We start from the raw sequence: 25,634 nt of genomic DNA, 5'->3' as shown, positions 1-25,634 counted from the left end.
TTTTCATCTCCTCAAAACAGGCATGCATAAAAACTCCTGCTATTCTAATCGGAAGCTGTGTGCCGCCCTACGATTGGCTGATAGCTGATGACTCACTTTGACAGGCTGGTGTGGGGCTGGCAAGAAGAGGGTGGGTGGATGGGTGAGTGGGTAGGTGGTGGTGAAAAAAGGGGAGGAGGAGGCAGGAGTAAAGCTCTCTCCCACAGCGAGTACGCTTGTGTGCATTGTTGTTATGAGGGCATGCTGGTTCTCACACACTATAACACAACATAAATACTTGCAAAGGGAGTCAACTCAATCTACATACACTTCCTCACTGTTTTTCTGCCTCTCCAGCCATGGCTGCCTGTAGTCAGACTTGAGGAGAGACACAGAGCCTGGAGGAGAGAGAGAGAGAGAAAGAGAAATAGAGAGAGACTTGTGCTGATCACAGAGGCTGCAGCCCCCAGCCTCCTCTCTGTTGCTGCTACAGTACGTGTGAAAGGCAGAGAGGGAGAGGCAGCTGAGCTGGTGTTTGTCTCTGATACTCGGTGAGATGAGCACTGTGAGCTGTGAGCAGTGCAGAGCAGTGAAGAGACATTCAGTGCTCTGGTATGTGCCCAGTGTGAGTGACTTAGTCCAGTCCCTGCGCATCTCTGCTGCTGTCTGAGCAGCCTTGCACAACAGGACTCTGACAACCATCCTCCCAAACAGGTGAGTCTCAACAGCCTCATCATGAACTACTCTCAGTAGCGTCGTGCCAATTTGACTTGACGCTTATATAATATAATTATGATTTGGTGTTTAAAAAAATCTAACAAAAAGAGACAATGTATTTTTTTAACAAAACATGGATTGCTGAAAGTTTTAAGAAATGAGGTGCATCCATCATTAGTTTTGTGTCCATAGGGATGTGACAAGTGGGGGTGTTTTTTTACTCGTATGTTTTGCATGCGTGTTAGTTTGTGTGAAGGCTAGTTGAAAAAGAAAAAGATCACAGGGACTTGGGGGTGATCAGAGTGAATCCGTTCGATTTCATGTGTAAATCCATGTGTCCCTGAAACAGAAAGTGGGTGGAGTGGGAACCGTTTCAGCTCTGCTACTGTTATCTCAATCTTGTTTGGAAACAGAAAACAAAAACAAAAAAAACTGATGAAGACAGTGCCATCTCAGATGCTGCGCTTTAAGCGGACTACAGTATTTGATGGTATGCAGATTGTGCATACATTTTGGTTCGTAGCGTGTGTGGACAGTCATTTATCGACAACCGTCAGGGCACTCTGCGGTTGTTTACATGTCAGATGTACACAGTTTTTTTTTAGCTTAGTGTGAGCCTTTTGTCTCAACTGCGCAAGAGAACTACTGCATCCAGCCCTAATTGTTATAGCATTGACAGGATGCCATCATTGTAGTATATAACTGTAACACTATTCCCAGATCAAAGTCTAGTCCATTACATAATAAGGTTTTCAACATACTGGAGTCATTTCAAAAACAGAGCTGACATTTAATCATAGATACATGTAATGAGAAAGATAACGCGAGGCTCTTTTTCTGTAATATTATGTGCAAAGGACAATGTGTTGTTAATTTGGCAGGAAGTAGATTTTGTTGCACATATGTCCACTGGTGTCACAGTTTTCTGACTGATTTCTTTTCTAATTGCTTTGGACACGACTGAGCTTAATCTGCATTACATTACTTTATTCTGATATGAATCTGTCTTTTAATTTATCATCTGAACCAAACACTGGAGAATTCATCACCTTCTCCTCCTTCATGTTAGTATGTGACATTTGTCGCTTCTACTGCTGCATCCTGAAAATGTCATTTATGTGTAATGGCAGCTTAGGAGAGTTTACCACAGGAAATCAGCAGGTCGGTCCAGAATTATTTCCTCCAGTGCACCACTTGTTGAATCAAGTTCAGTTCTTTTTAAAGTTTGCCTGTGAAGTTAGTCTTAATCTGCTATGACTTACTTCAAGCCTGTATGATTTGCGGGACAGAGAATTACGAGGCTTTGAATAGGACCATATGGCCGAATGAGATTTCACAGAGAGACATTGTCAGGGTTGAGATGGTTTAAACCCCTGAGCCATGACCGTGATCTGGGCTGCCATTTGAGAGTAAAAAAAAAAATCCCCTGTGTTTGTCTCTCTCACTGTGGATGCTGCTGTTGTTTGCATCTGACTGTCAATCTGTCACCGACTGTGATGTTGAGGAATCAGCCCCAGCTCCCCATTGACCCTGCCACATCCCTTTATCACCCATACCTCAATATAGTATCTGTCCATCCATCCACCCATCCCTTCATGTTTCTCCCACCGGGTTTCAAATGTTTGTCTCTTCACTTTCACCGAGCACCTCCCTCCACCCCCCTCTTCGCACTGGTCGCCACAGAAACGGCTGATTCAGGAAGGGTGGGCGGGTGTCTCAGAGCTCTTGCTGCTCTGCCCCATGTGGTGCTTTCACAGTACATTTCTGCTTCTGTGCTGCTTTTATGGCCCCCATATGCTGACAGTTCAGGTGGCTCAGTCAGATGTTATACAATCATATCAGCAACACAAAGGCTGTTTGTTTCTTTTCCACAAAGGACATGTTCTGTGTTTAGAGCTGCATTGCCATTCATGTTCAGTTGGTGCAAACCCAGGGAACCTCTTCACTGCCCGCTGACAAATCCCTAGCGCTGGGAGATTTTTGGTTAAGGTTTACTGTGCGGAATTTGAGCAGTCATTATTTATGATTCTGACATAAATGTCCATCTCTTGACTGGTCTACTAATTAAGTGTTGGTTTAATCCTGAGAGATTGGAGGCTATTTTTGTTTAAATGTATATGACACCCGGGTCAGAGCCATACTGTGTGTGTTTAGAGATTACACCGAGGTGATTAATAATGTAATATACCATGACTGAGTCATTTAATAATAGATATGCTATGACCTTTCTCTTATATAAGGTTGGTGATGCAGAATGAGAGTGATGGCGTACAGGATTGAAATGAAAAGATGGAATTTAAAAGATATTCTTGGATAAATTACCCCTTACATCACACTCAAAATAAGTGCCAGATCAAAGATTTTCATCTGTAATTACAGATGAATTTATCAGAAGTGGCTTTTTGTTTTTTGTGTTTTTTTTGTTGCATGTTTAGCTTAGCTCTGGTTGCCATGGTGACAGTTTGTACAGTATCTTAAAACACTGCCTTTGAGAAAGGCTTCTGAACAGGACTTGAAAACTGTGATGCACCACAGTCAATTCCAAGAAGGACCCCAAGAGCTCGTCCTACTGTGCCTGATCAAATTAAAATGGGAATTTGTATCCACTGAGGAGGTAATGGGGAAGACCAGCTCTGTCTATATTGTTGTGCTCCCTGAAAATCAAGGTTTTAATGTTGTTGTGTTCACTGTACAAACACATTGTTAGTCACAGTCTTACTAGGGCACACCATCTCAGACGGATTAGCTGTTGTGAAAAGTTCCTTGCAGTTAATATTATTTGACTATTAATTGTTGTGTAAACAGGGATGAAGGGCAGTTTCTAGTGAGTCTGACCAATATTAATATTAACTTGCTCAAAGCACAATTTGATCTCATCATATTTATTGAAACCTCAAATTATGGGTTTTCTTTTTAGTTTTTGAGAACAAAAAGGTGTAAAGATATGCATCCTGCAGGGCTTTCTTCACCCTGCAGTGTTCAGCCATTACAGTCAGTGGTGACGCAGCCCGAGCCTCATACAGCACACTGCAGACCCGTCACTAGACACAGCCAGAACAAAGAGAATACACTGTCATCTAAGAGAAAAACTCAACATGGAAAATAACACAGAAGCAGCCTTTTTACAATGCAAGGACTGTAGAAGACTGGGAGATACAGAACGTGATGAGACCCGAGTGGCTCATCTGACGACTTTTTAAAGACACTGTCCCAGGTACAACTGTAGCACCGGACACCTCAGGTGGGACACTTTTAGATCAGTTTGACATCTATTTGTATGTACCTGTACCTATTCACTTGTTCATGTGAACATGTAAGGTTGTAAATGTATGAGGAGTTCACAGATGACAACAAGCTTAACGTCAGGCACCTTGATGATATCTGTGAGACTGCAGCCTTACTTTATGGTTCCACAAACGCATAACTAAACCGCAAAGGTAAGTTTATACAAGAGGAAATCAGACAATTTGCATATCAATTGACAAATAATTTAAAATGGTGAAAAGGAAAATGTAGACATAAGGTTTTGTAAATACATCTATGTAGACCCCAGCAACATATAGTGAGCGTTGCTGTGATAGCTAAGGAATCTAAATAAAACAAAACTTGCAGCGATCTAATGCAGATTTTAAAGCAACACGCCGACTTATTGAGAATTTAGCTTATTCACCGTAACCCCCAGAGTAAGACAAGTTGATACATACCCTTCTCATCTCCGTGCTTGCTGTAACGCTGTCTGACGGCTCCAGCATTAGCTTAGCCCAGCACAGATCCTGCAGGTAACTGGTTCCAACTAGCCTACTGCTCCGAATTGTGACAAAATTTACAAAATAATGGCAACATGTTCCTGTTTACATGTTGTGATTTGTAGAGTCACAGCATGTACAAAAAACAACGGAACATGAGACAGCCATCTTCTAACCGTAAACAAACCGGGAACTATATTCTCAGACAGGCTTGCTGCGAGCATATCACTCCGCCCAAGTACTATATTCTCAGACAGGCTTGCTGCGAGCATATCACTCCGCCCAAGTACTATATTCTTCCGCCTGAGAATATAGTTCCCGGTTTGTTTACTGTTAGAAGATGGCTGTGTCTCATGTTACGTTGTTTTTTGTACACGCTGTGACTCTACAAATCACAACATGTAAATAGGAACATGTTGGCATTATTTTGTCACTTATTCAGAGCGGGCCAGTATGGCGGGCCAGTATGGCGTTATATATGTGTCACATTTCTGAGGGAGTAATTGTATGTTTTGAGCGCAGAGAACTATATTTTGCAAGCACATTACATTACATTTTGAACAGAAATTTACACTCGCAAAAAATTATTTAGTTTGAGTAAACAAAAACCTATTTCGGGCACAATAAATGTAAGCAGCTGCGCTCCGGTCCTGTCTCCCTCGCTCTCAACCTCTTCTCTCTGTGTGCTCAACTCTAGACACGCTCGCTCAGATTTTCACAGCGTTACAAGTGTGCAACAAAACCAACCAATCGCAGAATCAAAAGGTCAATTCTGGTTGGCTGTTCGTCTCCAATTAGATTGCAATATCAGGAAACAAAAATCTAGGAGGAACCGTCTTTTTCAGTCAACACTTGTTGGTACGGCAAATACCGTCTACAGTGGAGCTGTTCAACTAATGTTACTGGATTAAAACACATTTCGGTCAGTATTTTGTATTATTGACATAGCTATATCACAGAAATGTCTTAATATTTGTGTGTACTATAATGCCGTTGTTTTGTTTGACTCATATCTCCTTATGTTTGACTTATCCTTCACAAGCAATCTAGCTAGCTCACACACAGCAGCCGACATGTCATCTGAACAGGCCTCGCAGCACTAACTAGCTAAGTTAGGTCTCGCAATGCGAGACTGAACAGCAGTAGGCCTGTCACACTATAGCCACGTGTAAGTAGTTTTTAATACTTTGGTTACATTACCGTATTTTATTAACCTGAATTATGTTGCTATATTAGCTTGCGAATGAGCTATCCGTTGCTAATGCTAATTTATTTCAAAAAGCAGAAACGTTAGCTAGCTAACTAATGCCAAGATATGATTTCACGAGAGACCAGAGAGGTGTTATAAGACTCGTCAAGTGTTGTCATCTGTCTTAAAATGAAATCATATCTTGGCAGTAACGTTCGTCAGCTACTGCTTTTTGACATAAATAAGCTAGCTAGCTAATGTTAGCAACGGATAGCTACTTTGCAAGTCAGTTGAACCAACCTTAAAGAATTAAGGTTAATAAAACACCACATCGATGTAACCAGTATTACAAACTTCTTTTAAGTGGCTGTATTGTGACATTTTAGGTTTTTTCAGATGAATATGTTGGATGCATAGACTGTATCCATGCTGGGCTAGCTAATGTTAGATTTCTTGTGAAGGATGATGTTAGTCACACACGGAGATATGTAATTAAAAAAACGGTGTTGTGATTGACACAACTATTAAGGCATGTCTGTAATATACCGGTCGGTCAATAATATAAAATACTGTGGATCAGTGCTTTCCAACCCTTCTGGTCTGAGGTTCCCCCACATCCCTGTCATATTAACTCACATACCCACCCCGTCAATTCCCAATGTGTTCACACTATCCTATTAAAGTGAATATTCTTACATTTTCATGCAATTGAACTATAGACATTTAGGTTGGTTTGGTCAGAAATTCTACTAGCTTGGCCTTTTACTTGAAGTGTGGTTAATGTTTTAGAAGTCATACATTACTTTTAACTAATCATTTAAACTGTTAGCTAAGTCAGTAGGCCACTTTTAGCTTTTATTTCTACCATTGATATACGCCTATATGTTTAAACATATGTGTTGAGCTGTTTCAGCTGATACATTGTTTTAAATCAATCATAATTAAATTATTTTGATTAGTTAAGCTGCTCCACAATCTTTCCAAGTACCCACTAGCTACAGCAGAGATACCCCTTGCTGGGGAATCACTGCAGGAGTTGTGTCAAAAACTGTTTCCGTGTAGATATGTCTTTCCTGCTACTTGCGATCTAATTGGAGGTGAACAGCCAATCAGAATTGACCTTTTGATTCTGGGATTGGTTGGTTTTGTGGCACACTTGTAACGCTGTGAAAATCTGAGCGAGCGTGTCTAGAGTTGAGCACGCAGAGAGAAGAGGTTGAGAGCGAGGGAGACAGGACCGGAGCGCAGCAGCTTTACCTGCGAGCAGAGAAAGACATGCAAATACATTTATTGTGCCCGAAATAGGTTTTTGTTTACTCAAACTAAATAATTTTTTGCGAGTGTTAATTTCTGTTCAAAATGTAATGTAATGTGCTTGCAAAATATAGTTCTCTGCGCTCAAAACATACAATTACTCGCTCAGGAATGTGACACATATATAACGCCATAGGCCAGTACAAAAGTGGGTGGGCCATTTTCTAAAAGACGAAGTAGCAAAAAGGACTAACTGAAAAAAACAGCAACGATTTTACCTTCCAACATACTGCATTACAACGACAATAACAGTACTGTCTACAACATACTCAACCAACAAAGCTCCGTCTAAAAAGTTTGTACACAACAATATAGACAAAAACCTGTAGATTGTAACATATTCAGGCTAAAATATATTTGCACCGGCAGAAACAGCAGCATTGGCTCTGCACAGCACTGTTATAAAATTAACCCTTTTATTGCACAAAGTGGCAACTAAACATGAACCCAAACAGCAGAGAAGGCGTTTACATACTGCAGGACATAGAATAGCCTACATCAGACAGAAATCACACATGTAACAATGCAACAGCATTGTTGCTTCAGGACTATGGTCAGATCATGAGCAGCAAATGGCTACCAGCAGTAAAAGAAAATCAAAGAATGAAAACTTCCAGCCAAGCATTGTTTAGCTAAATTATGAAAGATATAATGAAAAGTGGCCAGCCAGGTGCCAAATCTTAGACAGTGTATTAAGTCCACGGCAGTGACAGGATCAAAGAAAACTCAAAACTAGGTCACTCACAGAGAAGTTATCTTCTTATTTAATGTGGGCAAAACACAAACGCGTTTCAGCTAGAAGCCATCATCAGTATTCACCATTTCTTACTAAAATAGGAAGGTTACTAGGTTAGCTAGGTTACTTAATTAATAACACAAGAAGCGTGAAAGACGTTTGACTTAATGTTACCTGTGTGAGGGCCTCCTCTCTGGATGATGGGCTGTCAGCTCCGCTGGGGAAATGTCTGCACATGCTGCAGAAAAGCTCGTCCTTATTTACACTGGATTCCATCCAAGAAAACTGTCCATACCACTTTAAAAAGAAGCCATTGTTGTCGCGGTAACTTTTAACAGTGCATTGCTTAACACATCCGTGGTAGCTAGCTACGTTGTCTAAATAGCCAGCTAGCTAACGTTAGCTGCTGAAGGCAGCCCGGAGAGTCTGCCTGTTGTTACCATAGCAACCAACTACGTTCCGAAGGCATTTGATCTAATTGTTTGATTGTTTGGTTTAAACAGTTTTGTTTTAATCAGAAGAAAATACACATTAAACACACACAACTAGCTAGTCCTGTTATTATTTCTTTTTTTTTGCATACATTTGAATATTTTTCATAACAAAACGTATTTTGATCAAACTTGGCTGGACGGGCCAGTGAGTAAAGTGGGCGGGCCAGTGCCGCCCTGGCCCATTACTGCCTACGCCCCTGATTCAGAGCAGTAGGATTACTGGAACCATTCACCTGCCTGTTCTGTTATGGGCTGATGCCGCTGGAGCCATCAAACAGCCTTACAGCACGCACTGAGATGAGAAGGGTATGTATCGGCTTGTCTTACTCTGGGGGTTACGGTGAATAAGCTAAATTCCCAATAAGTCGGCGTGTTCCTTTAAATGAATGAATAGATAGAGGTGAAGCCAACCTAGTGCTAGGCTACACTAATATGGTAAACTACCACCCCACGTTTTGCAGGTGGCACTGCAAAGACTACCTGCAACATAAAAAGCCATATGTTTGGTCCACAAATCTACTGACAGTGGCGGAGCACAAAAACCCTTCCCCCTTTTAATACACTCATTATCACACCTGTACAAGTAACTAAAACAACAAGTAAACACATGCATCTGTAGTGGTTATAGGGCAATACATAATCAGTAATAAAGTGTTTGTAATGAATTTTAGAAAGTCTGCACTAAATTAAATCTTTGCATCATTCAAATTATATGATATTGTTTAATACTTATACAAGAGAAGAAGCTCTTATATTGTTTAGCAGCAATAAAAGGTCTGTCAAATATATTCATCCAACAGTATGTAGTTTACATACAGTGCCAATAATGTAAAATTTCAAAATACCAAACCAGAAATAAGTGTCACTCAGTGCAAGATAAACAGGGAAAGTTTTGGAAGCTGGTTTGTCTTCAGAGGGTGTGACACTTCCCTATAAACTCACTAAAACACAGATAGAAGCAGTAAAGAACGCTTGTGATTCACACCAGGCAAAATAAAACTGTCTGAGAAAGATATACCGTAGAAAGGCAACACAGCAGCAGGGATCTTGTTCACTAGCATCAACCTGATTTACCATGATAATAAAGAGCCACAATCATGCACAAAAAAGGTAAACCCCATTTACCTGGGACTTCAGTGTATGAATAAATCCCCAGCAAACCACAGAATCCTGGGCCACATATTGTGCTCCTCCAAAAATGGATAGGAATAAAAATTGTGAAAGGATAAGTCTGGTGAAATTGTATATTTTTCTTATTGTCAGTAAATCCCATTAAAAGACCAAAACCAGGTTATTTCTATTGCTATATTTCTATTTTCTATTTATTTTGAGTCAATCCCACGTACACCATCCTGCTGTTGTACTCACTACAACCAATGTTTTGGAGCTAAGGGGCCACAGACAGGGAGGGGTAGTCAAAAAGTAGACAGACAAACTCATTGCTGGTTCTCCTATTTTAATAGGATTATTTAACAATAACAAAAAGGCAGAATATTGCCAGCCTAATCAGTTAAAATTCAATTAATTAAAAGCCATCCGGATCTGTTAAAAATCTATATCTGACTAATAATTATAGTAGAATAACTTCACCTCTCACCTATGAAAAGGACACACCTGCTAGCTCAAGACAAAGTGTTAACTAAAAGACCAACTAGCATACCTCACATATATGTAGTAGTAGTAGTAGTAGTAGTAGTAGTAGGAGTAGTAGTAGGAGTACTACTAGTATTAGATGTTATTGCTGATATGAAATGGGGGAGCAAAAAATTCAGACTTAGTGGTACTTATAAAAAATTATATTAAGAATATTAGCAGGGAATTCACTGCTCATGTAGGGAGATTGTTTTCCTTTGCTTTGGTGAGCAGATTAATGAGTATTGAGTGTTTCTTCCTTTATTGACTTTACTCTTTCTACACTCTGCAGCCACCAAGAAAGATGTTTCCAATAAGTTGGCCCTGCCTTTTAACTGAGCTATTCTGGTGTTGTATTTGGTAAATAATGTTAATAATGTGTTAACTAATATCTTAGAAATGTGAATGCAGATAACTTTTTTGTAATCTTGGCCATGGACAAGTGAAACGTGAATTTTTGCTTCCCATAAGCTAAAAGGAGCATACTCAGTTTAAAATACACTGAGAGGAAATCCGGTGAATCATGCTCTAAATAATGTCGAGGTGCAGACGGCTTGATTTGATTTCCACATGGAGTGAAAGGTGAATATTTAGCCTCTAACCGGTCGTTACCACAATCAAGCCTCTCTTGAAGTGGATCCTGGATGATTCCCTGCAGTCTGATGACTAATGTTCTCCCAAATGCCATATTAAAGCCTCTTAATTGGTTAGAATAAACCAATCATTAACTTGCTCATTAAAGCTTATTGCAGGGCTGAGCCCACTGTGGCTTGATCATAGCAAACTGCTGTAATTGTTCCCAAAGCCGAGTCATGGTCCTGTCTGCGACATTATTCAGGACTCATCAACACCAATGTCCTGACTCATTTTGGTTCTTTAAAGATTCCTTGCCACTTAGTACCAGGGGGATTTTGTGCTAACCTCGCTTTTCTGGCCACAAATTCCCACCTGGACACACTCTTTCTGCCAGCTGCTTCGCTGCTCTCTTACTGGCCGGTTCCTTTGACAGTTGTGGGTCCTCCAGTTCATAATGGCCCCCACACACACATTTATTTTGGATGAAAAGAAGAAAGGAGGCGAACTGGAAGAATAGAGGAGGAGGCTACAGAGGCACAGAGATTCATAAAGCTCTGGGTTTAAACTGGATTCACCACAGTGCGTTTCTTTAGCGCAGTAGCACTGTGCGTCTCAGCAGTTTCCACCCAATCTCTGTGTATCCTAGAAAGTGCTGACTGGCTTACGATAGGGATCACTAAGAGAACAATATGCAGTTTATGCTTAGTCAGAGGAAGACTGTTTCCCTTAAATTAAAAGTTACATCCAGAGAGGAGTTTAGAGAGACAGGGACAAACTGAGGCTGCAGGTGTATGGAGAGAGATGGCATGATGTAAATGCTGCTGCTGCTGCCGCTGTTGCTCGTGGTGTTGTTGGTTTGGATGTTGGTGCTAGTTTGGCCTCACTGACTGATAGATACAAGGAAACTTAACTCTAGGGTAATCATCTGTGGTGCTGCGGTGCCCTGAGGTTTAGTATTCACTCTATCCTCATACTAATGGCATCATTACTGGGCTTCTAAAATAACATTTTGCAAATCACCACAATGTGTATGTGCACACACACGCAAGTAGTGCACTGTATCACCCATTCACATGCACACACAAAAACCCACTGACTGATGCACACAAAATACCCCAAGAAAAGTATTGTATGTGTGCATGAATTTATGATTGAAAAATACATACTTCCATTTAAAGTAAGATTAATTCAACCATATTGCATTACATTACATACACATACATTTATTTTTTTACAAATAAATTTAGTGAAATAAGTGAAATGTGCAAAATAAGTGTTTCTCTGTGATCCTGACTGAAGTACTTACTGATCTATATTCCCCTACCCTTATTTAGATGACAGGGATGATATAAAAGGATGGAGGGAGTAGCACAACATGTATCTGCCAAATAGGACATCCTTCTACGAGCTTCATTTTGAAATGAAATCATTTCATGACATGTTTCACAGGCAGATGTGAAAATAAGATATGCAATAATACATAGTACCTATAGTTCGACATATACACAAAAAATGGCTGCTATTGAAAAATAGTGACTGAAAACCAAGAACTGAATTTATAAATGCATCCCAAGGACATTTTAAATCACCGCCTTTTGTTTGCTTTATCATGCTTTTACACTCAGATGCAGTATCCAACTGCTGAATAAAATACGTTGCCCATTGGCCAGCATTTTAACTGATTAAATAAAGCATGCTTATTCTGACAAGCGAAGGTTTTTTTAAATTGGATTCCGTATTCATAAAACCCCTTAGATGGACATGATCACTATAGAAAAGGTATTCACCTTTCAACAGGGTATCTGCAAGTCTTTAAAAGCATTACATTTCGTTTTCTTGTACTAGTTATACATTTAATTCTCAAAAGTCTTACATATTTAACATTTAATAAATGTTTATAACACACTACAATGTAGGTGTAAGCAGATATAAGTGTTTATTAATGCATTTGTTAACAACTATAACTTTTTCTGTGGACACCCAGAGCCTGGAGTATAATATAATACAATATAGTATAACACAGTTGTATAACAATAAAATATATAAAATGTGTCTTCATAGGAGAAATTATATATGTTGTTTTATAAATATTTTACATTAATAAACACAAGGATGTCCTTATATCTTTGTCGGCTCCAAAAGGCATTTTACCAATTGGAACGTTGTTCAAGATGGCAGACCTCAATCGATTTTCAGGTCATGGAGAAGCAAAAGAACAAGGATGCATAATTAAGCAGCTGTAAAGAACCCCGCATCACCCCAACGTCCTGGATCCAAATCCAGGAGGGGCCTTTGCTCTGTGTGTCATCTCCCCAAAGCTCTCTCATATTTCCAGTCGCTCTTCAGTTTTAACTATTGTATAAAGACAACCATTTTTTAAATCACAGAAACAAAGGTAAATTGATTGATGATTTCACAGTAGACTATGTTGCTTTGACCTGCCTTATGATAGAAACCTTTTTTTTTTTTAAATCTCCAATTTCTCTTTTTCGCAGTTCCGTCTGTCTTCTCAAATCACTCATGAATTTATCTGCAGCCCTCTTTAAGTCTCATACAATTAAGAATATATGAAAGTAATGTTGAGTATATTTTTTCTTATATTTGAATGGGTATTCCATCTTGGCAAAAGCACTTGATTAGGAGGGTATGGCCAATAAGTGATTCAATAAACTAGTTTTAGGACAATAATCAGAGTAGTTTAGGATTAGTTTCATTTCACAAAAACAAAAAGGGAAATATTGTACCGGACTTTTGATTATAATTGACTTGAATTGATTGATTCAATTAGCTATTTGATGCTAACATTATAGCTGTAATACTGTAAAAAAACAATTACCACTGTTCAAAATACCATACAATTAAATGCAAAGTCAGAAAAGTAACTTGAAAAACAAAACTAAAGCCCCTTTCACACATGCACTGCAAACCTGAAATTATCTAGACATTGCCCGGCCAGCGGAGCTGTATGTGAGAACGCAAATGTCCGAATTGGTTCGACCGGACATCAAGCGCTCTTTGCCCTGCCAGCTTCCTAGTACAAGGTCTGTGTGATCTCCGATGATGGGATTGTTATTAGTTTTATAAGTATTTGGTCATAAACCAAATAACAAAATGTTGACCTGATGATGGCACTATTTGAAAACATTCATCCAGTAGTTAGTAGTAGTAGAATATCAGCTTTAGTTGAGTTATTAAGAAACATCCTCTAGCGACCATGTACATTTCATGGCAATCCATCCAGTAAATGTGAAGATGTTCCTGTCTGGACCAAAGTAGTGGGTCGACAGACCGACCAACATCACCATCCCTAGAGCCTTGCTAAAAAGTAGCACAATCCCCCCCCCCAAAAAATCATCATTTTTGGGCGCCTGGGTAGCTCACCTGGTAAAGCGCTCGCCCATATAGAGGTTCACTCCTCGACGCAGCAGCCGCGGGTTCTGCTCCGACCTGCAGCCCTTTGCTGCATGTCGTTCCCCCCCCTCTCTCCCCTTTCATGTCTTCAGCTGTCCTATAAAAATAAAGGTCTAAAATGCCCAAAGATTATATTTAAAAAAATAATAATAATCATCTTTTTAAGCGTTAGTTGCATTGCTATTCATAATTTAAGTTGATTTAATTCAACTTTTTCTAACAAGGCAATTTGTGTAAATGTAAAATCCCCACTGCACCCCAGAGATGATGTAGAAAAAGACAACAATGCCTGCTCGATCCATTAAATCTTCCGTTACTTGAGACTGCCGTGGAATTTCTTCACTGACCAAAATCTTTGGTTTCCTCTTATGAGCTCTGCGTCACTCTAAAGTGCTTTGACGAGATAAGGATGTGAAGCTGTTAACTATTACATCTCCTCTGAAAACCACACACACACACTCACTCAAATATGTCTAACCACCTGCCTCTCATCAACCCCCTCATCAAGCAGAATAACATCACTGTTAATCCACTCGTCTCAGCCCATGGCATACCAACAGCGCTCCCACTGCAGGGCTCAGCTGTTCCCTCAGGGCTTCCCGGAAGCCAAGAGTATAAGAAAGGTGCTCACAGCCTACACACTTCCTTTATGCTTCTCCCTCCCTGACTTTATTTTATGCACATATGCATCTTTGCTCTTTACTTGTGTTGTATTCTGTTTTTTATTCTGTAAAGGACAAGGTTAGTGGACTTCAGAAAGTCAGGCACATAAACGAGATGTCCAGTCATGAAAAGTAATTAAGTACACTTACTCAAGCACTGCTCTTATGTAGAATTTTTAGATACTTTTCATTTTATTGTACTTTTACTTTACTACATTTTAGAGGCAAATATTTTCCTTTTTATTCCACTACATTAGATATATATATAGATAGCTAGATAGATAGCTAGATAGATAGATAGATAGATAGATAGATAGATAGATAGATAGATAGATAGATAGATAGATAGATAGATAGATAGATAGATAGATAGATAGTAAACCACCGATTCCCAACATTTTTAGCTTGTGACCCTTTACAAAAAGAAAACAGTGTCTTGTCACATTTCAGATGTCTATGAGTTGTTTAAGTTCCATCAAAGAGACATTTCTATATGAGTATTTTTGCATTGTTGTATTGGTCATCTTACTTAAGAAAAGTATCTGAGTATTTCTTCCTCCACTGCTGATGTCTAGGTTTGATTTGAAGTGGAGACCTTTGGTCATCTTAGGGTTGATTTGTATGTCTTTACTCTCGCTGCTCTCGGCTAGCTCCCTAAATGTTTCTCTGACTATTTCTGATTGTGTTGTTCCGTCAATGGCGGATCCTGATGACTGACCTCACAAAATTGGGGGAGTTATGGGAATTATTTTGCTGCAGAGCCCTCCAGAGGACCATCAGGGGAGATCCAGTAACAAGGAGGTAATTGAATTTGTGGTTTCAGCTAATGATTTTTCCAACAGAGGGACATTTTCCCCCTTCTCCTGGGCTCGCAGTGTCATACATGGCCTGCGCAGAGCGTCGCTCAGGCAAGCCCTTAATTATCCAATAATGACTTTGGAGAAGCTTAGTACCTCTTACTCTTTTGACGTGTTATTTAATAGCACTTATTAATCCAACAACATATACAGAGCTTTCCATTTTGTGTGTAGCTGTATAGGCTGTACTGAACAGATGTTAAACTAGATTCATCGCCTTTGGACAAGAGCTTGATTGTTAAAAAACAATTAGGGGCTAATGAATCTCAATGAGCTCAGGATACTATATTAGAACTTCACATAGGAATTCATTAGTTGTCTTATTTAGGTTATTGTGTTTTAAACTACTAAAGGAAGTTGTTAAACCGTTAACCAAGTCACTGACTTCCAGTGGTGGAAGAATCAAAGTACCAATAGCACAGGGTATAAATACGCTGTCACAAGTAAAAGTCATGCATTCAAAATTGTACGAAAGTAGAAAAGTATCGGCATCAAAATATACATAAAGTACCAAAAGTGCTCTTTATGCAGAATGGCCCATTTCAGAATATATATATATATATATATATATACATATACATATATTAATTTGAATCTGCAAAGCAACTAACCTCAAAATTGTACTTAAAGGACAAATCCGGCGCAAAATTAACCTAGGGGTTAATAACACGTGTCCGAATTTGACCATTCTCTAGGATATGTTTTCATGCTAATCGAATGTTATCTTATAACGCTAGTCATCGGGGCACAGATAAAGTAAAAATAAATCACTATTTCTATACCACTAACAAGGCTCAAAATAGCACCACACTTCCACTGTAGCATAATGAGGGTCCCTACATGTAAACTGAAGCATTGAGAGTATTGTAAGTGTACAGACAGTTTATTGAAAAGATAGTTTAGAAAGACAGTACCGTTGACGTATACAGGCAGGTGCCATCTTGGGAAAAAAACAAAAAAAAACCAGGGGAATTTTTTTATTTTTTTTTTTTAAAAAATTTTCCCCATAAATAAATTTAATTTTTAAATTTTTTTTTTATGTTTGTTGGTTTTTTTTTTTTTTTTTGTCACAAAAACTTTTTTCCCTCTCTTCTTTTTTTTTTTCTTTTTTTTTTTTTTTTTTTTTTTTTTTTTTTTTTTTTTTTCTTTTCATTATTTTTTTTTTTTTTTTTTTTCTTTTTTTTTTTTCTTTATTTTTATTTTATTTTTTTTTTTTTTTTTTTTTTTTGTCGCCCTTTTTGCTAAAATTTTAATTTTTATTTTTTTTTTTTTTTTTTCCTTTTCCCCTCAACCACAAAAAAAAACAAAAAAAAAAAAAAAAAAAAACAAAACAACCCCCCCTCTCCTTTCCCCCCCTCCACCCCCGACATCTAGTCGTTGCCCTTCAGCTGAACAGACTCACAAGCTAATGGCCACCAGGTTTTTCTCATTAGATAATTGTGTTTTGTGATAAAGTCTGCAGCTTTGAGCTGTTAGCCGAATGGATTTTAGGCTAATGGTAAGTGATCACCTCTGTACATAGACCAAAATTGGCCTTTTTTGTTCTTGTTGCATTGTCATGGCCGTGTATTAAGCCATTCTTCATTCAGCCACACAGACAAGCCAGTGTTTGTGTCAGTGAACTTTTCTGCAGCATCCTTTTGCAGTATGACTGAGATCAGATGAAAAAAAAACTATATCAGAGATAATAGTGGCTCCCATTGGTCTATATGTAATCATACTCTTACAGGATAGTTGCCCAATATAATTTTCCTCTCAGCCTCTAATTCCAGTTTTCCAGTCATGGAGGTGTGATTCACGGATTCAGTGGTAACACCTGCAGCAGCTTAACACCAAGACCTACATACAAAGATTTGTTCCTCTCAAAATCTTTGTCTGGCTTTGACTTGATCTATTGAGATCTGATCGATTTGTCCCATCTCATTGTCTGCTCCTTTTGGTACTGTCACAGTTAATTATTTTTCTTTGTTCACTTTGGAACGACTCTGACGTGAGTCATTACATGTCCATTGTTGATTGCGCTGCTGCACAAAAGCGCTGGTTTAAAAAAAAAAAAAAGGGCTACAACAATGACAGAGGGTGTCAAATGAATCATACCTTCAGTGGCTACTTTCTACTCATTTGAATTTGGTTTGGTACCCAACAGTCAGTATTGGATTCCCTTTCTTTAAACCCAAGGCTTCTGTGCCAAACAGATGTTGGTGGTGGATTTTCCACTTGCGAATTAATTTTTATAGCGCTTTTTGTTTACAGCACAATGTATGAACTTGTGGTCCTGCAGCAATGATTAAAAGGGTCAACTTTCTTCTTTTTTTTTTGGAGAAGACATTGTCCGGTGTACAGCTAATACATAATCACGCTGCCTCGTCATGGCTTCTCTGACAAAGTGGTCCAACAACAAGGAGACTCAGCCAACTTATCTCCAGACTGAACACCAAAAGACGTCTCTTTCATATGCACGGCACTTTACATGTGCATGGAGAGCAGTAAATGCTTCCCATATGGCAGCATCCACACATTTGTCAGCCCTTCTGTGTTGGTGTAAAAAAACAAAAAATGTTTGCAGCTAGTTCACTGCCATTAAAAGAAAGATTATATATATAGAATATATTGAGATTTATAAAATTGTTTCAGGAGGGAATGCTGATATTGTTACATTCATACAGTGCTGTCACATCGAAGCCAAGTTGTTATCAGTCATAGATGTCAGAAAAGAAAAAGGCTTTCTCTACTGAGCCCTGAATAAATTACCTCTTTTATAATTTATCACATTATAAGTGTCTGGATCATATGTGTGCCATTGTCATTGTCAGTGCTGGACTTAACCCACTAGCTGAAGGTTGCATAATAACGCTAATTTAATGATACTTGCCAAAGAAAGTAACATAATGTAAGTTATTTTCTCATACGACATATGTTAACTTTCTAGTGACAAAGCCCTCTAGCGGCACAGGAACAAAGGAGGAAGTCATGTGACTGTATTATAGAGCCACAATGTCTGCATAGGGAGGCTGTCGGGGTGGATGGATGGGTCAACAAAATGTTGGACTTTAACACGGGAGACTGCTGTTCATTTTTTTGTTTCTGATCATTCAACGTTGGTTTCTTTAAACCAGTCAGTCATTCCCTCACCTTAACCACATGTTTATTATTCTTATTATTCTTATTATTCTTATTATTAACCATGGTGACAATAGTCTCTGCCTACCTTAACTATCTTAACAAAGTACTTGTTTTTAACCCAAACCATGATCATGAAGTTGTTTTCTGCCTATGACTTAACCTCAACCATAGCGTTGTCACATCATAAAACTGATTCATTTATTTATAACAGTGATTTCTAACAGTTTAGGAAGGCACTGACAAATAATGTCTCCTGCCGATAGGCGTCCTTCTGGAGTGCATGGGCTAAGGATGTATTTTGTCGTTTAATTTAAAAAAACTTGTTGCCAAGGGATATTGAAGCATGAAAGCTAGAGAAATGACATTATTTGGTGGGTTCTTTGTGGAAACCCCACACGTTACTTTAATAGCAGCAGTTGGATATATGGATGTGAATTTTGGGCCATTATGGAGCTCAAATGTTACATATGACCCAAATAGCATGACTCTTCACCACAGGTTAAACTGCCAGATAACATAATGCTTCATTCAACCATAAAACACTGTAGTGACTTCACCTGCAATCCATCAAAGTAATGGAGCAATCTGGCGAACCAACAAGCAATTTAAGGGGGTTCAAGCCCTTTTTCCTCGCAGCATCAAGACGGCTCAGGGATGTGCCTGACCTCTAACATTAGGCTGAGGCTTTCAGGGCTTTTACTGCTAAAGTGTTGTTGCATCACAGGAAAATGGCTCAGCTATATGTGTTTAACTCCTCTCTGCCATGATGTTTTATGTGAAGAGACCAGTGGAAGGACATGTAAAAATGCATAGCAACAGACTCTTTCTCGACTGCTCTCTCTCTCTTTTTCTCTCTCTCACACACAAACTCACACTAACACGCACATGCACAGATAAATAAACACACGCCTGTACAGATATAGCACACATGTACCCTCTTAACACAAGGCTCTGTGGAATAATAATGGCCCCATATTGAAGATTACACCCTCAGGCAAAAGATGTAAATGGCAGCACACAATAGCAATTAGCCTCAGTTTGTGAATCACCAGCAGCAGTGGAGGGAGAGCATGCGCTGCTGTTCGCCCAGCTGCACTCCTCACACAGGTCATAGCTTCGGTCTGGAAACTGATCCGCTGTGTGTGCATGTGTGTGTGTTGCCATCCAGACTCAGTCACTCTCCCGTAGCAGCCCACCACTTGCCTGTCATCAAACCTGACCATGCCTGTCTGTCAGATCATTTGGTGAAATTCCCACAAAGATGGGGAGGCTTATGGACACAGGCAGTATCTATTTCCCTTGCTAAGATCCAGGATTGTGCCTGTGCAGTGGTGTAGAGTGCAGATTTGCCTGTTGCAACCCAGCAATTCTATTTCAGGCCATCCCACACACAGTGGGAGAGGAGCAGAAATGTGTCACCCTTTAATTACAGCTTTTCAGGTCCTTGTGAAATTTTGTACATCTGTAGGTAAGAGATTCCTACTTTGGATTTCAGGAACACACCTCCAGCAATTAGCACATCAGTGATATGAACAGCAGTGCGTGCGTGCGTGCGTGCGTGCGTGCGTGCGTGCGTGCGTGTATGTGTGTGTGTGTGTGTGTGTGTGTGTGTGTGTGTGTGTGTGTGTGTGTGTGTGTGTATGTGTGTGTGTCTGCGTGCTTTAATCAGTTTGATTTGAGCATTTGGGTTTATTTTCCCATACTTTTAGGATCCACAGCTTTAGCACATGAAAATGATGATTCCTTCCAGCTATTGATGACAACGCCACGTGAGTAATGCAGACGGCCAATTTGAGTGTGTGTTATGTTCCCAATTATATCACCAGTATTGTCACCCACTCTGAGCTTTTCTCAGTCTGTTCTGCCAGCTGAACTGCAGAGCTTTATTCCTATAGGGTCAACCGCCTTTCAATTAATTTCTTGTTAGTCCTGATCCAAATAAGCTGCAGTAAGAATTTAATCCTCATAACTGGATTACGAGCTGATTGGCGCTGCAAGAGAGCTGGTTGTTATTGAAATGAAGGGTTACATAATTCTGGATTTGATGAGGTATTGACAGCCAATCAGAACTGAACCGTTGAACAGTTGCGTCGTTAAAATCAGAATCTTGTTTTCACAGAAAAGAGGATGATTTCTGGCTCCTATCAGGAGACGAGATTTAGCAGCGTATTGGCTGTTTTCATGAGTGTCCTTGGTACTGATTTTCCACGCAGACCTAAGAGAGCCAATGAACACATACACACACACACACACACACACACACACACACACACACACACACACACACACACACACACACACACACACACACACACACACACACACACACACACACCCCCCTCTGTGCTGATTAAAGAAACAAGATGGAGTAAGGAAGGACACAGAACTTGCTTGAAAGATTGCATTTAAAAATAATGTTTCCACTCCTTCTCAGCTAGAAGTAATCTGACAAAGAAATCTCATATATCTTCAGTCGTCTATTCTATCTTCCATCCAAACACACCGACACATCTTTGTCATCTCCTGCATCTGTATTCCTACATTTAGATAAATGAATAACATATTTCCTGTCGAGCCTCTTTCTTAGTTGCCATGCTGTTATTTTCCCTTTTATTACATGGTGTATATCTGAGAGTTGGGCAAGGGTTACTGTATTTACTCAACCAGCCTGACTCCATGGCGACCGGCTCTTATGTCATTTTCCTATATAGAAGGTTATTGTGCTCTGCCACACTAGTTCTCATCTTTCTGGAGGTATGGATAGAAAGGCTGGAAGTCTGAGGATTGAGAGGTGTTGGTTTTTGTGTATGTTTATTTATAACCCTTATTATTAATCGGGGATAACTGTGAGTTCAGCAGGGGAGGGGGAAAAGGCCAAGGGTTGACATTTGGGCTGTTTTAAGGCCAGTAGGGAGGCTCACACACCAGTGTTAGTGGAGCAGTAGGTTACTGTTTCAGTCCTGCCCACAGTGCTTTGTTGTGTCGCTTTGAAGCTGTGAAAACACATTTGAATGTTTGTGAAGGGGCATCACATTGTGGCTGATTTCAACAGGAATATTTTTTTTAACCTTAAGATTTGTCACACTACATTTATGTGTGTGTGTGTGTGTGTGTGCGTGAGTGTGTGCGCGTGCGTGTGCTTGCGCGTGTTCGTGCGCCTGGGAGGGTTATTGAACACACTCGCCCCAGAACATTGATTCAAACTGTACCCGCTGAGCCATTTGAAAGCCATTTGCATCAGGATACTGGTTGAGGTGAAGAAAATTATACCAGATTTCGTCCATCTGCTGTCTTGTAAAATTTATTTTATCAGTCGATTATGTAAGCGAGTAAAGAGATGAGCCAACAATTTAATTTCATAGTGTAGCACTGGAAGCCAGCAAGAAGGATCCCACAATCAGTTGATGAAACCAATATTATTAACGCCTATCAAAGCATATCTGTTTAATCAACCTTTTCTTTTGTAAAAGAAAAACTATAATATGATACATATCTGAATCCTCTTGTTCTACTTCAAAACCTCTCCATGATTTTCTGTAAAGGCTCTTAGGCAGATAATTACTATTCAAAGTGCTTTAAAAATGTATCTGGGAATATCAGTCTTTCAATGTTTTATGTTGAAAGAGCACAGAGAGGCACACCTAAACTGGAAAATAAATTTGAGCTGTTTCAGCCTCGGACAACAACTAAACAGATATTGCAGAATGTAGCTTATTTTGTATTCTGTATTGGTTGTGTCTGTTAAATGAATGAATATATAAATGGGGCCTGACTAAAGCCATGATACATGTGGGACAATACATTAGAGGACATCAAAAATATCCACTCTCTGTCTGCTTTATGCTACTGAGCTACAGTACACTGAAGCTTGCTTACTCCACAAAAAAAATAGCATTTCAAATTGTTCAATGACTGACCTTTATGTACTTTGTCGCATTATGTATTTGCCTGCCACAATTCTCCCAGCGGCATATTGTTGAAGTGTTTGATGTGTTACAGTTTTTGCAGAGGGGGCCTGAGTACAAAATAAACCACTACCACTTCTTTAACATTAGGAGCATGTAACTAACCACTACACACACATACACACACACGCATGGAACAGAGTGAGCAGAAAATGTATCCAGTGAAAATCTTCAAACCTCCCACTGTAACCTGGCTTTAATATTTCATCGGATGTGCTGAGTCTTTGAGAATGTGAGGCTGTTGAAAGTAGTAAAGCGCTGCCGTTACAAATAGAGAGTAACATGATTTTGACTCTTTTGCATGTGATTTTTAGTTGTTTCATGCACATAGTAAACTGCATTCACAAATCCTGAACCATTGTGTACTGCAGCAAAGTCCACAACAGGATGATTAATGTAATAATAATAATAATGTATACTTTATTAATCCCACTAGGGAAAATTACGTGTGTGTTTTTCCTGTGCTAAGTGTGTTGTGTGTGTGTTGGAATAATAATTTGTTATGTTTGTTTACAGTGAATTAATTGCCTACATACAGCACTGAGATTAGCTGACAACCAAGAAGAGGCGATTAGTATCCTCTTTGTTTGGCTTTTGTGTGTTGAAGGGGACGCGGGAGTGAATACATTCAATTTAAAACTCTTCACCTGTTTTTCAGATTGAAGCCTTTGATGTTTGGTTTCATTTAATGATTAATGTTGATTAGATATATCCATGAAACGCATAATAAGCCCATGTCTCCATTTTTGCATTGTTTTAAAGGGGGAAATTGTAAAAATAATAATAATTTTAAAAAAGAAAATAGAAAACCACGGAATATGTCAACCAAAGGAAATTGTAATGACTGCTGATTTACTGTAAAGTGGTAGCCTAATATAAAGGAGATTAAAAGTCAGCTTTGCGTTGTTTTTGCTGTCGTGGAGAGTCTTTAGTTGATTTTGATTGGTGTTGCTCTCACTGTGTAGAGTTAATAGAGCCTTGGTCAGGCTCTGTGCTTCAGCCGAGCACCTCCTCTCATGTCAGCTTTTACATAAATAAGAGCTTTTTCTCTCCATCACTCCCTCTCCTTTTCTTTCTCTCATGCACACCCACACAGAGCCTGTCAGAGGCACATGAGGATGGGAGGAGGAAGGAGGGAGGTGGGTGAAGCATGACACGTGAAAAAGGAAAAGCGATGCTCTTAACACTGCATCTACAGCCGTCTATTGTTTCTCTGAATTTTCTCTCTCTCCTTCTGTTTTTCAAATATCATATGTATTCAATACTATTTTCTCTTGCTGAAATTTGAGCTATTGTGAGTTTATACGCAGAGTCTCTTCTCTTTGTTCTCAAAATTACCCAATTATCCAAGATCGTCTCTCCTCTGGAACAGAGATGTTGATTAATCTCAGTTGATTTATGTGTGAATTAAGAACTAATTGGATCTAACTGAAGGAAAGGCAAATTCTGGAGAAGAATTAAATTCAGTGATGACTTATGATCTGTAAAGCATGATATGCCTACAGCACATACATTATGCATTATATAACCTCGGTGTGTAAAAAAAGAAAAAGCCCACTAAAATATTCATGCTCCCCAACAACGACAGTGGTCATAAGAAAAATATATTATAGGTCTCTCTCTGTTTGTATTTTTATTGTTAAATCAATAAAATCATATATTTCATCAGACATAGTAAATTGCTGTTGTTCAAGAATTTGCACACCAATCGGTTGCCACAGCAACTTGCAGTGTTTTTTCCAACCTACAGTTGGCTGACTGCTGCCTCACTGAGGTTCAGTTTGGATGAGTTCTCTTCTACATACCAGTCCCTGCACCTGGTTAAAAATAGTAATCATCATTTTCAAATAATTCATACAGTTTTATAAAATCAATTATAATAAAACTAAATCTAGCCTCTCAAACTAAACTCATCACTTAGTTGTGATTATTTGAGAAGTGTCAAGTAGACAATAATTAATTAATTACACTGACCTAAAGGGAGGTCTTCCAAAAGCAGCAAGCTGCCTTCAAAAAGGGTGAATAATTATATTTGTCTACCTGGACCCTTTTTCCTATGCATTTGTGTGAACAAATGTGACTATCTTTGTAATTGGTCCAGTATTGAGTGAGAACGCTGAAACGAGCTGCCACTGACAGGCTCAGACTATTATTCTCTGACTACATTATAGGGGTGTGAATTTTCACTGGTCTCACAATTCGATTTGATTACGATTATCCTGTCAACGATTCAATCCGATTCGATATCCCGATGCATCACGATGCGTCACCTCCTCAAAATGATTATTTATTGCTACGCATGGTTTTCATCAACATATTCAAGCAGTCATATGTATAAGAACTTGCCTTTGTATTGTATCTGCTCTTAAAAAAGACTTTCCTAAATGTAGCGTAGTCTAAACACAACAGACAAAAGGACCGGAAAATCAACAAGTAACATCGATAGGCAATAATCAATTATGGTCTGTCCCTGCATCAATGTAGAATTGTCCACGTCTGCGATGCATCGATGCAATGATTCATTTCAACACCCCTACTACATTATGGAAAGATGGATAAGTTGCCGTTATCCTGCCATACTTTGGTGTGTAACTTACTGATGCCAGGTCAACAGTAACTTTAGCTAATAGCATTAGCTTACCTCCACTCTGTCTGCAGCTCTCCACTCTTGGAACAGCATTTTTCTTTAGGTAAATATTTCTTCTCTTCTTTGGCTGGCAGTAGTCATCCCGGTCAAACTAGTCACTGCAGACCTGATGGTCTGCAAGGCGCAGTGTATGGATCAGAGTATTAGGATCCATTTGTAGCTGTAGAACAACTAGCCTCAACTTCATCCTGTTCGTGTCCAAAGGTAATGTATATGAAAGCTGCGTGAAGTGTAGCTCGACATTTTGTTGGCACATTTCAGAAATGCACAATTGAAAATCTTTAGGATAAGAAAAAGCTATGCTTTCTGTACTCCAAAACAACAAACTCCCCAGATCTCCTCTCTCCCCACTCACGTGACGTACAACTCACGTAAAGTCACCTTGTGAGATTTCAGAACGAGATTTCACCATCTTTTTATAATATAATCTGACACTTATAATAATAATATGAGCCTGTCAGTAGCAAAACAGCCCTTTTAGTGGTTAGAAATTGACAGTGCACATTTGCCCTATTACAGTGGAGCCCAGTTTGCCAGTAACCACATTTCAAAGATCTTTGTTCACATTAGTCACTGACAAACAAAT

The 25,634-nt window shown here is 39.2% G+C and overlaps 1 protein-coding gene across 1 annotated transcript in view; it reads left to right on the top strand.

Annotated features, from left to right (window-relative positions):
- The first annotated feature begins 428 nt into the window (after nucleotides 1–428).
- LOC120559825 (prickle-like protein 2) overlaps nucleotides 429–25,634 on the top strand; it is a 43,585-nt gene continuing 18,379 nt past the window's right edge. Inside the window, exon 1 of the mRNA XM_039801855.1 lies at nucleotides 429–693. The gene's annotated coding sequence lies outside the window, so the exon portion shown is untranslated. The remainder of the gene's footprint in view (nucleotides 694–25,634) is intronic.

The sequence above is a fragment of the Perca fluviatilis genome, chromosome 5, assembly GCF_010015445.1.
Source record: "Perca fluviatilis chromosome 5, GENO_Pfluv_1.0, whole genome shotgun sequence".
Taxonomy (NCBI): Eukaryota; Metazoa; Chordata; class Actinopteri; order Perciformes; family Percidae; genus Perca; species Perca fluviatilis.
This window is presented reverse-complemented; position numbering and strand designations above follow the sequence as displayed.